General features: G+C 43.6%; 1 long non-coding RNA gene across 1 annotated transcript; it reads left to right on the top strand.

The window, feature by feature from the left end:
- Positions 1-6,850: 6,850 nt before the first annotated feature.
- Positions 6,851-10,503, top strand: LOC117097567. Its single transcript, XR_004442992.1, has 2 exons — positions 6,851-8,884; positions 9,517-10,503. It is a non-coding gene; the product is annotated as an uncharacterized LOC117097567 (long non-coding RNA).
- The last annotated feature ends 253 nt before the right edge of the window (positions 10,504-10,756 follow it).

The following is a 10,756-nucleotide window of genomic DNA, read 5'->3' as shown; positions in this document are numbered from 1 at the left end:
AATCTGGGTTATCTGTGACTGGAATGGCCTTGATGGATGGGATGGTAGTAATGGATGCAGTGAAAAGTGCTTGGGTTCTGGATATATACTAAAGGTAGAGCGAACAGAATTTGCTGATATATTGGGTATGAACTGTGAGAGAAAGTACCTGGCCTAAGCACTGGAGAGAGGAGTTACCATTAACTGAGGGATACTTGTTATTACCAAAAAAACAAGGCTAAACCATAATAAGAGAATAAATAGTCTTCCCAAAATATGGTTGGACTCTGAATTCTCCAAGGAGTTAAGAGCTGTACTTAACTCATAGCTGACCTCTGTGGGAGTCAATCTGCACCCACATCTGAGTTGGATTGGAGCCTAAGCTGACTCCTGGGGACCTCTGTTCACTTTGTTCATGGGACGATAGCACCCAGCCTATGGGAACCTTCAGATGATTGGACAGTGGACAGTCGCGCACATCTGGCAGATGGTGCGGGAAGAAACTGCGAGGTGACACTTTCTCCACTGATAGGAGTATGGGATGAGAACTCTCTCTTGTGAGATCGCCATTCAAGTTGGGGAATACTGAGCCTTGCTTCTGGGGATCAGCTGGCTTCCAGCTTTCAAAGAGGGGCTAGGAGCTGTCCTTGGTGAATATGGAGAGGAGCAAACTGAGTAAAGGCAATTGTCGGAGGAAGGAATTTGTCAAATGAAATTACGTTCATTGTGTAATCTCACCTTTTTACTACCTCATTCAAACAATGATATATTTGATGTGATTGGATTTGTTTGGGCATATTGGTGGAGAAACTAGATTCCCTGTACAAGTTGACACAAGGCAGAATTGGAGCCACAGAGACACTGGCATTACTGTTTTTGGTATTTAGTGACTTGTGAAATCACAGGTGACTTTTGATAGAGCAGACTTAGGGCACTATTGGGGCAGAAGCCAGACTGCAGTGGGGTGAGCAAATGTGAGTTCAGAAAGTGGAGATAGTGGAGGCTGATTTGGAGAAGTCTGGATGAGGAGGAATAAGGAGATGCCTTTTTTTTTTTTTTTTTTTAAGGATAAACCAGAACATTTTTTCCCATTAAACATACATATATTGGGGTACCTGCCCACATCCTTTTTAATCCGCCCTGGCACATTGCTTCTACTGAGTTGCATGATCTTGTCCTCCCTCTGATGCTTCCTCACAGGGAAGAGTTGCCTGTTCACAATGACCTATCTATGCACTGTGTGACTTGTTTGGATTTTCCTGTATGAATTAAAAGACAGACAACAGTTTTCAGTGAGTCGTGGACAGTAAATAAAAAATCCATGGGCTACTCTGGGCCATATGGAGAGGAAGTTAAAGGAAAGCCTGCTGCAGGACAAAGGTGGGCGAGCAGATGTGTGGAAAGAAGATAAGTCCCTAGAGATTCTGTGAGAGAGAGGTGGCCTCGATCTGAATCCACCTCTGCACCTTCTGAGCCCTGTGGCCTTGCAGTAACCACTTCCCCACTTCCTGTTATTCAGACTGGTTTGAAGGGATTTCACTTTCTGCAGATGAAAGGACCCTGACTGAAGCAGTCTTCTTGGACTTCTTCATCTTCAGCCCCTTTTTGCTCAGATGTGTTGTACAGATAAATACCAGAGTGTATGAAGGTGCTGTCTTCACCACATTATTATTTTCTCTTTTTAGAGACACGTTCTTGCTCTGTCGTCCAGGCTGGAGTGCACAGGCACGATCACAGCTCACTGCAGCCTTGCACTCCTGGGCTTGAGCAGTCCTCCCACCTCCGTCTCCCAAGTAGCTGGGACTACAAGTGTGTGCCACCACACCTGACTAATTTTTCAGCATATTTTGTAGAGACCGGGTCTCACTATGTTGGCCAGGCTGTTCTCGAACTCCCGGAGTCAAGCAATCCTCCTGCCTCAGCTTCCCAAATTGTTGGGATTACAGGTGTGGGCCACTCTGCCTGACCTCCACCAAGCCATTGTTCTCCCGCTCACAGCTCTCTACTACACAGTGAAGTATAAAATCAACAAGCCTTTCACATCCTGCTTCATCCTACTTTCCAAACTTTTTCATCATATTTTCTGTTAACTTTACTTCTGCCAGACTGCCTGTACCTGCCATTCAACATACTGTATATCTACACCCTTAGGCCTGGCTTACATCATTCTACTTGCCAGTGATCTAGGCCCTTTGTATTCAAAGTGTGGGTCAAGCAGCAGCACGGACATCACCTGGGAGCTTGTTGAGAATGCAGAATCTCAGGGCCCACCCCCAGACCTCCTGAGAATCTGCTTTTCAATAAGATCCCTGGATAATTTAAATTCACCTTAAAACTTGAGAAGAATTGGTCTCTGCTGCCGGTGCAAATATCTCTTCTGCTTTAAGTCCTAGCCTAGGGGTTCTTTGTCGCATTATATTACTTTGTGACCGTATAGTGATAGTGGTTCACCTCAACCTGAATTCCTGTAGCACGAGAAACGAATAGTAATAGTTTGAGTACTTGCTATGAACTGATCACTAGAGTAAGCACTTTATATGTGTCGCTTAATTACTCCTCACAACAAACCTGTGAGGTATATTTATCACCATTTTATGGATAAAGGAACCAAGACTTGGAGAGTATCTTGCCATGTTCGAAGAGCTCGGGTCAGAGCCAGAATTTGGATTTAGATCTTTCCGATTCTTGAGCCCACAAAGCATACATATCTTTATAGAATCAAGACTGAGAAAACCAGTCATACTAGAGCATATGACTCTGAATGAATACCTCAGAGTATTAACTGTAATGACTTGTCATTATCATGTTGCTAACTTACAGCTGTGAAATTATCTGTAGAGGAAATTAACAATCCATTAAAGAAACTGATTACTTTATGGCCAACCCATGCATAGCCTCTGCCACTTCTTAATTTTAGTGTTTTCGCCATTTTGAGGTGGAACATCGTACAATTTGTCGCCTGTGCTTCTATAAAACAGAGACTTTTAAGCGTTTAAAAAATACTACATAAAACTGCCACAGTGCATTGCACATAATAAACATATAACAAATATGTGCTGAATTCATTTGATTCTCACAATTAATTGTCTCATAATCATCCCTGATTCAATCTCTAATAACATATCCAAAACTGAATTCCTGGGCTTTCCACCCATGCCTACCTCTAAACCCAGTCCAGCCTCAGCTTTCCGCATCTCTGTCTGTAGCAATTCATTCTTTTAGTTATTCATGCCCAAACCCTGAAGTCTACTCCATTTCCCTCACAAATCCTTTCTAATCTGTCAGGAAATCCCATTGAGTCTTCTTGCAAAATATATCCAGGATCTAATCACTTCCACTGCTACTTCCATCCAAGCCACTATTATATCTTACCTGGTTTATCAGTTTGCTAGGGCTGCCATAGAAACTACTACAAACTGGGTATCTTAACGGAAATTTACTTTCTCACAATTCTGAAAACCAGAAATTCTGGAGACCAAAATTAAGGTGTTGGTAGGGTTGGTTCCTTCTGAGGGCAGGATTTATTCCAGGTTTTTCTCTGGCTTGTAGATGGCTGTCCCCTCCATGTGTCTGCTTATATCATGTTATGTATGTATCTGTTGTTCAGATTTCCTCATTTTATAAGGACATCAGTCATAGTGGATTAGGCCCACCCTAATGACCTCGTCTTAAAACCTCTGTAAAGACTAAATAAGTCCAAATAAGTCACTTTCTGAGATAGTGGGGGTTAAAACTTCAATATATCAATTTGAGTGGGTAGGGGCACATTCAACCCATAACATCAGGACTGTTGCAGAAGCTTCATACCTGGTTTCTCTGCTGCTTCTCTTGTCTCCCAGAGCCCATTCTCCACACAGCAGCCAGAGTTATCCTTTTAAAATGGAATTCAGGTCATATGTCTCTTTTGCTTAAAATTCCCCAATGCATCAACATTGGAGTGAAAGCCAAGGTCTTTACAATGGCCTCACAGGCCCTATGACCTGGTCCCCGTCACATATCTGACTTCATCACCTCCTACTCTCCCCTCACAGGCTGTGCTTCAGCCCCCAGGCTTCCTTGCTGCCCCTCTAATGTACCAGGCAAGTTTCCTTCCATGTCATAACACTTGTATGTTGTATTTCCTCTTCCTGGAATATTCGTCACCCAGGTATAGGTGAGTCTTGTTCTCATTTCCATCAAGTCTACTCAGATGTTTCTGACTCAACGCAGCCTTCCTGACTTTCTAATTTAAAACGTCATCCTCTGCCCCAACATTCCTTACTACTTAACTCTCTTATGCTTTACTTTTCTGCATGGCACTCACCCCCTTCTGGTGTATTATAATAGACGCTCACATTTACTTTTTGTCTGCCCATTCTGTTAGAATATGGCTCAGCGGGGTTCTCTGTTGCAATCCCAGGGTCCAGCACACTGTCTACTAGCAGACAGTCAATACATAGGCTAAATAAAAGAATCCTGTTTTAGAAATGTTGAAACTGGAGGACAGAGCAGTCAGGCATTTTTCCAGGTTACACAATAAATTAACCTGACAGAGCTTGGAGTAGAACCTTGGATGCCTCTTGGTTCAAAGCTCTGTGTCATAACCAGACCATAAATATTTTCTTTGCTATAACGACCTCAATATATATGCTAATTAAAGCTTAAAATACAGGTATTAAATTTTTATTTAAAAGTCTGTCTCCTGCTTGCAAGCTGTTTCTTTTTGTCTTTCAAACAGTGTGTCGCTCTTGTTGCCCAGGCTGGAGTGCAGTGGCATGATCTCGGCTCACCACAACCTCTGCCTCCCGAGTTCAAGTGATTCTCCTACATCAGCCTCCAGAGTAGCTGGGATTAGGCATGTGCCACCACGCCAGGCTAATTTTTTGTGTTTTTAAAATAGAAACGGGGTTTCTCCACGTTGGTCAGGCCAGTCTGGAACTCCCGACCTCAGGTGATCCGCCTGCCTCGACCTCCCAAAGTGCTGGGATTACAGGTGTGAACCATGCGCCTGGCCTCTTTCTATCTTACTAGCCAATTTAGATCATTGCATCATCAGTCTAATTAGTCTAACCCTAACCCGCGTTGCAAGTATCATTAACAAGGCTCCCAAATACAAAGCATTTCTCTGTTGACTCAGTGGCTGCATCTGGACTGTTAAGTGACACCAGTAGTGTTTTTTTATTAAGACAATTATAATTTGTATAAAGTAGTACATAAACATGATTGAAGAAACATTATGGAAAGTCCTGTAATGAAATGTCCCAAACTCTCAAGGATAGTATATTCTTCAATCCTTACCCTGACCCCAACCGCGCCCATGCTTTTCCCTGAACCTGGCTCTCTGGAGCTTTCTGTCTTTCTGTTCCAGGACCGATGCACAGCTCTCATTCTGTGACGTTACTTTTTTTGGGTAGATTCTACTGTTTGTTTCCTAGATCTCACGTCTTCCTCTTAGATTATTTCCTTATTTTGCTGGAGCTCATCCTCAAGTAAGTTCTTGAGAAAGGGTTATGGGAAGTAAATTTTGTGAGTACTTGAATGTTTGAAAATAAATTTATTCTACATTCATGCTTGATTGTCATTTGCCTGGGAGCACAGACCCCACCTCTCTAAGAAGTGCCAGTGACAGTGGTGTGGCTCCCTGGAGGACTCAGTCAGCCACAGGTGAGTGACTGGAAATAGATGGGCTTGCCTCCTTCAGCTGCGTGTCCTTCCTTCCCTACCTGGCCTCTGATTCCTCACTCCCTCTGTCCTCTGTGCTCTCCGTAGCCTTTGGAAATGTTGACCTTTCTTTCTTTCTTTTTTTTTTTTTTTGAGACGGAGTCTCGCTCTGTCACCCAGGCTGGAGTACAGTGGCACAATCTTGGCTCACTGCAAGCTCTGCCTCCCGGGTTCACACCATTCTCCTGCCTCAGCCTCCCAAGTAGCTGGGACTACATGTGCCCGCCACCACGCCCGGCTAATTTTTTGTATTTTTAGTGGAGATGGGGTTTCACCGTGTTAGCCAGGATGGTCTCCATCTCCTGACCTCATGATCTGGCCCCCTTGGCCTCCCAAAGTGCTGGGATTACAGGCGTGAGTCACTGCGCCCAGCCTAGAAATGATAGCCTTTCTGACCCCTGACTCGGCTTCTGTCCCATCCCAGTGGCAGCTGTCTTCCCTGTGGCTTTCTTTCTTGAACTTCACTGCTACCCTCAGTTCATGCGTCACGGACACTTTAATACACTCGAAGATCTTAGGAAGGAAAAGTATTGCTGCAATTACAATAATTTAATAAAAAGGAAAGTACAACAGAAGTAATTAATCCCTCTGCCTGTAAAGTTGTCTACAGGCAGACAACTTTCCCCTGCTACTGCTCAAAAAAAACCGTAAAGCTGGAGAATTCTAATACAAAGCGCAATGAACTTAAATGGAAATGGTTTGCAATTGAAGAGATTTATTTAGTTGGCAGAAGGATTATTTCAAATAAGGGGCTTCCTCCATAGATTTATGTGGTTAGAGATGAGTGAGTGAGTGAGTGAGTGAGTGAGTGAGTGAGTGAGTGGGTGGCAGAGCTGTTTAGAGCTCAGGAGGTGGAGCCACAGCCAGCAGAAGACGAAATGAAAGGCAGACCACCCAAACATGGTATGATTGTGCATGGGAAAGTGTGAATGGGTTTGAGAACTGGTTAGAGAAGATATGAGGGATCTTCCATATAAGGGAAGATGTAAAGTAGCTTGACGGTATGGAGGGAGAGAGGATATGTTGGAAAATGCTGTGCTGTGAGCCCCCCACTGCCCCTGCGTAATGTGCTGAGTGGGTTGCTCAGCGTCCTGCTGCCTGGCCTACCTAGCAAGATCTGAAGGGTCAGGGGAGAGGAGCGGGGTGGGGTGGGCATGAAGGTGGAGGGAGAGCAGCCGGTCTGGGCAGTGCCTGGGAAGCACTACCCTCCCCTCTGCTGGCCTGGATGGTCTACAGTCTGGATCCTGAGCACTGGATGTAGAATCTGGGTGAGAGGAAGGCCTGGGGTCACTGAAAAGAGATTTTGTCCAAGAGGGTGGCCTTCTAGGATGAGGACTGCTCAGAATTGTAGGGGATTCCAAAATTAAGAGGGAATTCTAGAGTGACTGGGTGAAGGAGAGCCACCCTGAAGGGGTGTGGGGGGTAGGTGGCTCAGCAGGAAGAAAAAAAAGCCTAAGAGGGAAAGAATCTGCCAGAAGCATCTGCCCAGCCCAGAGAGCTTGGCCACCACCAAGACACAAGTAGGAGCTTTCTCTCCCTGATCTCTATTCCTTCCTTGTCGCACCCTCTGGATTTGCCATGTAGCCTTCAGAAATGGCTTTCAGCCATTGTGGACGTGGGCAGGAAGGGAGAAAAACAGCACATCTTCCCCGCAAAGCAGGCCACCCACCTGCCAGCCTTAGCTTAATAGAGGAGGGCAGAGGGAAGTGAGGTGAGTGAAGTATTCATTAATATATTGGACCAAACATTTCAAGTTTGAACTGAAGATGAATGGTTTCAAGTAACCGTAGAGATCTGTATATTTAGCAGTGGTGAGAAAGGGCGTGGGCTTGCTCTCATTCCGAGGTTATGAATAACCCTCCCCTCACTGTCTAGGTTATAAGGCAGAGTGGAAAACAGAAGAAGAAGAAACATGGAGTTTGAGTGCACCTCAGTGATTACGCCACATCAATGTACTTGCAACAAGAGCTTTGGCAAGATTCTTTTATGGCTACACCCAAAGCCTTGGGTTCCTCCAGCCCCACTTCCCATAGTTCTCAGGAAAGACTCAATGAAGTTGGAGAGAAGCAGAGGGAAGGGCAGTCCAGTGCTCTGCACGGTGGTGGGCCAGGGCCAACAGGGGAGAGGGCAGACTGATAGGGGCCATGTGGATTAGAAAGAAAATATTCATTAGCACTTCCGGAAAATTCTATGATGAATACACAACACGTTATTTTAGATCTCATTAAATGACATATGTTCTAGTTAGAAACCTGTAGAAAACAATAAAAATTTAGAACAACCTAAATGTATAGAACAGAGAATAGAACTGAGTAAATCGGAGTTTATTCATATGATAGAACAAGATGCAGTCATTAAAAATGTTTTCGAAGATAATATGAAAAACACACCTGATACATTATGTCAAAACATATGAAATTGCCGTTTCCATATGACAAAATGGCTGAATATTAACAATTTCTTATGGTTTAATCCAGTAATAAAACTTTCTACAATACAGTACTCCAATTTTGAAGGGAAAAAACTACATAGAACTACATAGAAATACAACTGAGTGTCTTCTGCGTGCTAAGTTCATTATTATCTCAAATCCTCAGAAGCCCTGTGGGATGGCTACTATTCTTACTTCCACTTTACAGATGAGGAAACTGAGTCTCAGTGGATTTTGAGTAATAAATGTGATAGGCTTATTGCAAGTCCTGAGTTTAGTAGTGAGCAAGGAGAAAGTGACATTTTTTTCACCTCCCCTGTCACTTCAAACCCACTCCCTTCTTTCCCATCAGGGGATGTTACAGGTTCCATGGTTTTCCTGGGTGACCACAGACAGGCTTCTTCTCACCTACACAGCCTGGTCCCCTGGTGCCTCCCCAGGAGTCACGTTCTAACTCCTGGACACCACTTGAGCTTCCTTCCCTTCCTTCTTCCCCTTCCTTCCCTTCCTTCTTCCTCTTCCTTCCCCCACTTGACTTACAGAGAGTGGAACATGGCGTCCTCTCCCTGCCCGCCTGAGCATGCGAACCCAAGCTTTAAGGTCTCTTAGGCATCCTGGAGGTGGTTTCCATCTTCCAGATGGCTCATGGGACACAGAATGCTTGTTCTGCTGTGGACTTTTAGACAAAACTCTGAGACAACTGGAAGAGTTGCACCTGACACTCTGTTAATCTTGCAAAGGATCACAAAGAAAATGGCAAGGCTGGATCTGAATGTAAGTCTCTCTGGCTCAGTAATGTCATCTGCCTCTCTACAGCAATTTAATTTAAATTAATTTAAAGGGAAATGGTTTGAGGCCAGGCAGGGTGGCTCACGCCTGTAATCCCAGCACTTTGGGAGACCGAGGTGGGCGGATCACCTGAGGTCAGGAGTTTGAGACCAGCCTGGCCAACATGGTGAAACCCCATCTCTACTAAAAATACAAAAATTAGCCGGGTGTGGTGGCACATGCCTGTAATCTCAGCTACTCGGGAGGCTGAGGCAGGAGAATTGCTTGAATTCAGGAGGCAGAGGTTGTGGTGAGCCGAGATCGTGCCACTACACTCCAGCCTGGGTACCAGAGTGAGAGTCTGTCTCAAATAAAAAAAAAAAAAAAGAAAAGAAATGGTTTGTACTTGGCAGGAGGATTTCAAATAGGGAACTTCCTTCATAGAGGTATGTGTTTAAAGATCAGTCAATGAGTAGTAGAGCTGTTTTGAGCTCAAGAACATGGAGCCACAGCTAGGAGAAGATTAAATGAAAAAAATTCTCAAAAAAGAAAAAGGAAAATACCCCCACCAAGATCTCAGTCACATTCCAAATCAAGATCCCTCACACATCTCGCTCACTTTCTCATCTTCAACTTAGATGGTGCCAGAGATCCCAATCAAGATCCTATCTAGAAGGCAGAAATCTCCAGGAAGAACTCCACTACCCAGGCCTAGGAGAAATAGCTGTGCAGTGCGAGGACGAACACATTCATCAGCATTCTTGTCCAGGAGTAGCTCATCATCCTGTCCTGTCATTTCTGGTCACCACCAAAGAAGGCTCCCAAAAGGACATCTACTCTCTAGTTAAGGCCATTAACTAGTGAATACACTAAATGCCATTGAATTGCACACTAAATGGGTGAATTGTATGGTATATGAATTGTACATCAATAAAGCTGTATATACACTCTGTGTGTGTGTGTGTGTTTTTATATATACACACAACAGAAATTCTAAGGAACCAAGTAATAAATCTAAGAAAAATTGCCAAATAATGAAGAAAATAATATGGTTCATTTAAAAACACTTAAAAGGTAAGCTAGAAATATGCCATATTAATAGATAGGAAGAATCATGTAACAAAAAATGTCAGTTGTCCTCAAATTCAAAACAGTATGAATACAAATCTCATTTGTATTTTCAGGAAACTTGACAATTCTAAGATTTAGGTGGAACAAATAGAAATAACCAAGACAATCTAGAAGAAGAAAAAGATGGGAATGGTTCCCCTATCAAGACTTAGGATGAAACTTTGCTAATTAAGACAATATGTTGTAGTGCAGGGATAGAAAGTTGACTAATGGAACAGATTAATGAGCCTAGAAATGGACCTGTCAATCTTCGGAAATTTGATTTATGGTGGAGAGGACAATGCAGATCAGTGGTGGAGAAGGAACTGTTCAGTAAGTGGTGCTGGGGCAATTGTCTATCCACTTAGAAAAATATGAAATTGTATGTCGATTTCACACTATATGTCAATATAGATCCCCAATGGATTAAGGGTTTAAGTGTGAAAATAAATATTTTAAAACTTTCAGCCTGGGCAACAATGTGAGAGACTGTCTCTACAAAAAAAAAAAAAAAATAATTAGCCAGCTGATGTGTGCCTGTAGTCACAGCTACATGAGAGGCTGGGGTGGGAGGATTGCTTGAGCCCCGGAGGTCAGGGCTGCAGTGAGCTGTGATTGTGTCACTGCACTCTGGCCTGGGTGACAGAGCAAGATCCTGTCTCAAAAAAGAAAAAAAATTTTTAGAAGAAAATGGAGGACAATATCTTTATTACCTTGGGATAGACAAGGATTTCTTAACTAAGACATAAAGGAAAATATTAAATTTGA

This window comes from Trachypithecus francoisi, unplaced genomic scaffold, assembly GCF_009764315.1.
Source record: "Trachypithecus francoisi isolate TF-2019V2 unplaced genomic scaffold, Tfra_2.0 Contig01461, whole genome shotgun sequence".
Classification (NCBI taxonomy): domain Eukaryota; kingdom Metazoa; phylum Chordata; class Mammalia; order Primates; family Cercopithecidae; genus Trachypithecus; species Trachypithecus francoisi.
This window is presented reverse-complemented; position numbering and strand designations above follow the sequence as displayed.